The sequence below is a fragment of the Brachycentrus maculatus genome, unplaced genomic scaffold (genome assembly GCF_059751285.1).
Source record: "Brachycentrus maculatus isolate JH-2025_06_01 unplaced genomic scaffold, ASM5975128v1 h1tg001900l, whole genome shotgun sequence".
NCBI classification, from domain to species: domain Eukaryota; kingdom Metazoa; phylum Arthropoda; class Insecta; order Trichoptera; family Brachycentridae; genus Brachycentrus; species Brachycentrus maculatus.
In genome coordinates, this window is record NW_028282467.1 from 5001 (window position 1) to 12500 (window position 7500).

Sequence of the window (7500 nt, forward strand, 5' to 3'; positions counted from 1 at the left end):
TCGTCGCTAGCCCCCGGACACGCGTTAGCGTCCCGGCCGCGCGCTCGAAATTCGTCACACATTTGACCGGACGCCCGCGCGCGCGCCGACCGCCGGAGCGGGTCGGGCGGCGCGGGCGACGCCGGCAGCGCGCTCGCCGGGGCCCCCCCCCCCTCGCGGACGAGGGTGAGAGACTCCGCGGCGAAGTCTGGTCGCATTGCGTGCGCGACCCTCAAACAGGAGTGGTCCGTGGACAAACTACGTCTTGCTCGGACCGCAATGTGCGTTCGAAATGTCGATGCTCATGTGTCCTGCAGTTCACACTCTGACGCGCATTTAGCTGCGTTCTTCATCGACCCACGAGCCGAGTGATCCGCCGTTCAGGGTAATAATTGTACAATTTTAAAATTGTCATTCGTTCACTTGTTTATCCGTCGCGTTTTGGGTGTTCGCGCGAGCGCAAACTGACCTTAGAAGATCAAAACAACAAAAAATAGCAACCTTAATGGTGATGCGCGCGCGCACACGCACACGCGCATCACTAAATCGCGACCGGACGCGGGCGCGGTCCCCCGACCCGTCAGGATCGAGAGAGCCGTCCCGCGACGCCGGCGGGTCCGCGGTTCGCGGCGGCGCCCTAGGGCGATCTCCGCCGCAGCGATGTCGGGCTCTCGGCCGCGCATCGTGATTCGTGTATTTTACATACAAGTATGTATATATATATTACAAAATATATTATTACACAGGAAATGATCCTTCCGCAGGTTCACCTACGGAAACCTTGTTACGACTTTTACTTCCTCTAAATGATCAAATTCGGTCAAACTTTCCGACGCGTCGGACGCCCGAGACGAGCTTCCGCGCACCAGTCCGAAGACCTCACCAAATCATCCATCGGTAGTAGCGACGGGCGGTGTGTACAAAGGGCAGGGACGCAATCAACGCGAGCTGGTGACTCGCTTTTACTAGGAATTCCTCGTTCATGGGGGAGAATTGCAAACCCCAATCCCTATCACGAAGGGGTTTCATCGGGTTACCCGGGCCGTTAGGCCAAGGAGGACACGCTGATCCCTTCAGTGTAGCGCGCGTGCGGCCCAGGACATCTAAGGGCATCACAGACCTGCTATTGCTCAATCTCGTGCGGCTATATATACCGCCGGTCCCTCTAAGAAGATTTTCATTGTACGCCGGTAGTGAAGACCGCGAGACGCACGCACGCGACGCGAGCGCCGCGGAACGCGCGCACGCGGACCCTCGTGATACCGGTTGCACGTCTATTTAATAGGCTAGAGTTACGTTCGTTACCGGAATTAACCTGACAAATCGCTCCACCAACTAAGAGCGGCCATGCACCACCACCCACCGAATCGAGAAAGAGCTGTTAATCCGTCAATCCTTCCAGTGTCCGGGCCTGGTGAGTTTTCCCGTGTTGAGTCGAATTAAGCCGCAGGCTCCACTCCTGGTGGTGCCCTTCCGTCAATTCCTTTAAGTTTCAGCTTTGCAACCATACTCCCCCCGGAGCCCGAAAGCTTTGGTTTCCCGGGAGCTGCCCACCGGGTTAAAATTATGAAACTTCGGCGGATCGCTGGCTGGCATCATTTATGGTTAGAACTACAGCGGTATCTAATCGCCTTCGAACCTCTAACTTTCGTTCTTGATTAATGAAAACACCTTTGGCAAATGCTTTCGCTTTAGTCCGTCTTGCGACGATCCAAGAATTTCACCTCTAACGTCGCAATACGAATGCCCCCAGTTGTCCCTATTAATCATTACCTCTGGTATCAGAAAGCCAACAAAACAGAACCGAGGTCCTATTCTATTATTCCATGCGTACAATATTCAGGCAAGTGTTAGCCCGCTTTGAGCACTCTAATTTGTTCAAAGTAAACAGCCGCGACGGCCCGCCTCGGCGCGCGGCCGACCGTGAGGACGACCGCGACACACCGGCGGTGGACGCACCGGCGAGAAGCCCCGCAGACGTGCCTGTCGTACCGCATTCGGTAGACCGACACCGCAGGACACAATTTCAACTACGAGCTTTTTAACCGCAACAACTTTAGTATATGCTATTGGAGCTGGAATTACCGCGGCTGCTGGCACCAGACTTGCCCTCCAATGGATCCTCGTTAAAGGATTTAAAGTGTAATCATTCCGATCACGAGGCCTCGGACGAGTCCCGTATCGTTATTTTTCGTCACTACCTCCCCGTGCCGGGAGTGGGTAATTTGCGCGCCTGCTGCCTTCCGTGGATGTGGTAGCCGTTTCTCAGGCTCCCTCTCCGGAATCGAACCCTGATTCCCCGTTACCCGTGACAACCATGGTAGTCGCATAAACTACCATCGACAGTTGATAAGGCAGACATTTGAAAGATGCGTCGCCGGTGCTAGACCGTGCGATCAGCTCAAAGTTATCTAGAGTCATCTCGAATGGCGACGGACGGGGCGCGAACCCCGCCGCCGATTGGTTTTTGATCTAATAAAAGCATCCCTCCCGTTGCCGGTCAGGACCTCGTTTGCATGTATTAGCTCTAGAATTGCCACAGTTATCCAAGTAACCGTGTACGATCTAAGGAACCAAAACTGATATATTGAGCCATTCGCGGTTTCACCTTAATTCGGCTTTTACTGAGACTTGCATGGCTTAGTCTTTGAGACAAGCATATGATTACTGGCAGGATCAACCAGGGAGCTGTTCTTCGGGTTAGCTGCGTAACCGAGAGACACTGCTCGGACACGGCGTGTTCGCGCGCGGCGGAGTCACCCGCCGCGCCACGCTCTGTGACACTCACACTCCGTCGATAAAAGAACAATTTGCTCATTATCGGGCATGTGTATTGTTGTTACTCTGCCTTGCCGCTGCGGTGGTTCTCTTGCTCGAAGAGCCGAGCGGGGAGAGCAGGCGGGGATCGATCACACGGAGTGCGTCGTCGTCGCCTAAATTATGAATTCCCATTCGTAAAACGCGTACGCCGTGAGCCGTGAGGCAACGGTGTGGCCGGGGAGTTACCTCCTCCGACCGTACTCTTTTTCATTTCTTGGTCAAGTTCTACTCGCGCGGAACTCCAGAGATGAGACACGGGCGCCGGCGAAGCCAGAAGGCGAACGCCGCGTCGAGTTTCGCAAATGTACCGCCGACGCGACCGACAGATGGGCCGCCGCGGTTTGCGAACGCTGTGCAAATCAGCGCGCCACTACGGACGCGCATACAGTACCGCGGCGGCCCGGTCTCGCCGGCCCCGGCCCCGAGAGCGACTAGACCGAGGCGGGTGCGCGGATTCGGGCTTAGCGTAACTCCCGCGCGGGGTACGGCGAGTGATCGAGTCCAGATGGTCGGCGCGCATAATTTTTTTCACTTCTCTCTACACGATTTTCGTTTCGATAGCGGATACACGTTACGAATATATATACATATTTTTTACACGTCGATGCGTGTACACGCAGATATATATATTTTTTTAAAAAGTATTCATCCTCTTCTTCTTCTTCTCCTTCTCCTTATCATTATAATCATTGTTATCATTATTATCGTAACTATCATGATTATTAGTTTTGTTATTATTATTATTATTATTATTATTATTATTATTATTATTATCCTTCTTCTTCTTCTTCTTCTTCTTCTTCTATTCTTCGTCGTCTACTTTTCGTCTTAATCGTCTTCTTCTTCTATTCTATTCTATTCTTCTTCGACTTCCTCTTCTTCCTCTTCTTCTTCTTGCTCTTGTTCTTCTTCTTCTTCTTCTTCTTTTTCTTCTTCTTACGAAATTATTATTATTTTAACTATTACTACTATTGTTATGATAACTCTTCTTCTTCTTCTTCTCCTTCTTCTTCTTCTTCTTCTTCTTCTTCTTCCTCTTATTATTCAGTATTGTCATAACTATTATGATTATTAGTTTTGTTATTATTATTATTATTATTCTTCTTCTTCTTCTTCTACTTTTCTCCTACTTCTTCTTCTTCTTCTTCTTCTTCTATTCTTCGTGGTCCTATACCTCTTCTTCGACTTCCTCTTCTTCCTCTTCTTCTTCTTGCTCTTGTTCTTCTTCTTCTTCTTTTTCTTCATCTTACGAAATTATTATTATTATTATTACTATTACTACTATTATTATGATAACTATTCTTCTTCTTCTTCTTCTTCCTCTTCTTCTTCTTCTTCTTCTTCTTATTATTATAATCATTGTTATCAGTATTATCATAACTATTATGATTATTAGTTTTGTTATCATTATTATTATTATTCTTCTTCTTCTTCTTCTACTACTTTTCTTCTACTTCTTCTTCCTCTCCATCTTCATCATAATATATATATATATATATATATATATATATATATATATATATATATATATATATATATATATATTCGCGATTGCCGCGCGTCGGCGTCGCTTGACCGCGTTCAGAGCTCGATCCGGGCCTTGTCCGACGAGCCATCGAGAGGGTCGAATTAATGTCAGACGGCGAGGCATTTGGCAACCTTAAGCTGATCATAGCTACTCCCGCCGTTCACCCTTCCTTGTGTTATATTATGTATTAATAACTCCTCGTATAATATTATATATTAACTCCCACTCGTAGTACCCGCGCAGTGTGGGGTACGCGCGGCCGCTTGACCGCGTCACGAGCTCGATCCGGGCCATTCCCGACGAGCCATCGAGAGGGTCGAATTAATGTCAGACGGCGAGGCATTTGGCAACCTTAAGCTGATCATAGCTACTCCCGCCGTTCACCCTTCCTTGTGTTATATTATATATTAATAACTCCTCGTATAATATTATATATTAACTCCCACTCGTAGTACCCGCGCAGTGTGGGGTACGCGCGGCCGCTTGACCGCGTCGCGAGCTCGATCCGGGCCATTCCCGACGAGCCATCGAGAGGGTCGAATTAATGTCAGACGGCGAGGCATTCGGCAACCTTAGGCCGATCATAGCTACTCCCGCGGTTCACCCTTCTCATTAATAACCTTATATTGATTAATTAATTTATTCAATTAATAATATTATCTATTGTAAATAATCCATCACTCCGACTCTCTGTTATCTCTCACATGAATAAACAATCACTCGTACTCCCCGACGAATGTCAGACGGCGAGGCATTAAGCCGTTCATAGCTACTCCCGCCGTTCACCCCTCCTTATATAATATTTATATATATATATATATATATATATATATATATATATATATATATATATATATATATATATATATATATATATATATATATACATTATCTAAACGAACAAACACTCCGACTCGTAGTACTCGCGCAGCGTAGGGTACTCGCGATTGCCGCGCGTCGGCGTCGCTTGACCGCGTTCAGAGCTCGATCCGGGCCTTGTCCGACGTGCCATCGAGAGGGTCGAATTAATGTCAGACGGCGAGGCATTTGGCAACCTTAAGCTGATCATAGCTACTCCCGCCGTTCACCCTTCTTTGTGTTATATTATGTATTAATAACTCCTCGTATAATATTATATATTAACTCCCACTCGTAGTACCCGCGCAGTGTGGGGTACGCGCGGCCGCTTGACCGCGTCGCGAGCTCGATCCGGGCCATTCCCGACGAGCCATCGAGAGGGTCGAATTAATGTCAGACGGCGAGGCATTTGGCAACCTTAAGCTGATCATAGCTACTCCCGCCGTTCACCCTTCCTTGTGTTATATTATGTATTAATATCCTCGTATAATATTATATATTAACTCCCACTCGTAGTACCCGCGCAGTGTGGGGTACGCGCGGCCGCTTGACCGCGTCGCGAGCTCGATCCGGGCCATTCCCGACGAGCCATCGAGAGGGTCGAATTAATGTCAGACGGCGAGGCATTTGGCAACCTTAAGCTGATCATAGCTACTCCCGCCGTTCACCCTTCCTTGTGTTATATTATGTATTAATAACTCCTCGTATAATATTATATATTAACTCCCACTCGTAGTACCCGCGCAGTGTGGGGTACGCGCGGCCGCTTGACCGCGTCGCGAGCTCGATCCGGGCCATTCCCGACGAGCCATCGAGAGGGTCGAATTAATGTCAGACGGCGAGGCATTCGGCAACCTTAGGCCGATCTTAGCTACTCCCGCCGTTCACCCTTCTCATTAATAACCTTATATTGATTAATTAATTTATTCAATTAATAATATTATCTATTGTAAATAATCCATCACTCCGACTCTCTGTTATCTCTCACATGAATAAACAATCACTCGTACTCCCCGACGAATGTCAGACGGCGAGGCATTAAGCCGTTCATAGCTACTCCCGCCGTTCACCCCTCCTTATATAATATTTATATATATATATATATATATATATATATATATATATATATATATATATATATATATATATATATATATATATACATTATCTAAACGAACAAACACTCCGACTCGTAGTACTCGCGCAGCGTAGGGTACTCGCGATTGCCGCGCGTCGGCGTCGCTTGACCGCGTTCAGAGCTCGATCCGGGCCTTGTCCGACGAGCCATCGAGAGGGTCGAATTAATGTCAGACGGCGAGGCATTTGGCAACCTTAAGCTGATCATAGCTACTCCCGCCGTTCACCCTTCCTTGTGTTATATTATGTATTAATAACTCCTCGTATAATATTATATATTAACTCCCACTCGTAGTACCCGCGCAGTGTGGGGTACGCGCGGCCGCTTGACCGCGTCGCGAGCTCGATCCGGGCCATTCCCGACGAGCCATCGAGAGGGTCGAATTAATGTCAGACGGCGAGGCATTCGGCAACCTTAGGCCGATCATAGCTACTCCCGCCGTTCACCCTTCCTTGTGTTATATTATATATTAATAACTCCTCGTATAATATTATATATTAACTCCCACTCGTAGTACCCGCGCAGTGTGGGGTACGCGCGGCCGCTTGACCGCGTCGCGAGCTCGATCCGGGCCATTCCCGACGAGCCATCGAGAGGGTCGAATTAATGTCAGACGGCGAGGCATTCGGCAACCTTAGGCCGATCATAGCTACTCCCGCGGTTCACCCTTCTCATTAATAACCTTATATTGATTAATTAATTTATTCAATTAATAATATTATCTATCGTAAATAATCCATCACTCCGACTCTCTGTTATCTCTCACATGAATAAACAATCACTCGTACTCCCCGACGAATGTCAGACGGCGAGGCATTAAGCCGTTCATAGCTACTCCCGCCGTTCACCCTTCCTTGTGTTATATTATGTATTAATAACTCCTCGTATAATATTATATATTAACTCCCACTCGTAGTACCCGCGCAGTGTGGGGTACGCGCGGCCGCTTGACCGCGTCGAGAGCTCGATCCGGGCCATTCCCGACGAGCCATCGAGAGGGTCGAATTAATGTCAGACGGCGAGGCATTCGGCAACCTTAGGCCGATCATAGCTACTCCCGCCGTTCACCCCTCCTTGTATAGTATTTTGTATTATCTAAACGAACTGCCACTCCGACTCGTAGTACTCGCGCAGCGTAGGGTACTCGCGATTGCCGCCCGGCCGCTTTCAAATATTA

At 48.3% G+C, this 7500-nt stretch overlaps 1 non-coding gene and 1 pseudogene across 1 annotated transcript; both read right to left on the reverse strand.

Annotated features, from left to right (window-relative positions):
- Positions 1-205: 205 nt before the first annotated feature.
- On the reverse strand, positions 206-367 carry LOC148298523 (5.8S ribosomal RNA; annotated as a pseudogene).
- A 359-nt stretch (positions 368-726) lies between these two features.
- Positions 727-2666, reverse strand: LOC148298524 (small subunit ribosomal RNA). Its single transcript, XR_015839174.1, has one exon. It is a non-coding gene; the product is annotated as a small subunit ribosomal RNA (ribosomal RNA).
- Between the last annotated feature and the right edge of the window lie 4834 nt (positions 2667-7500).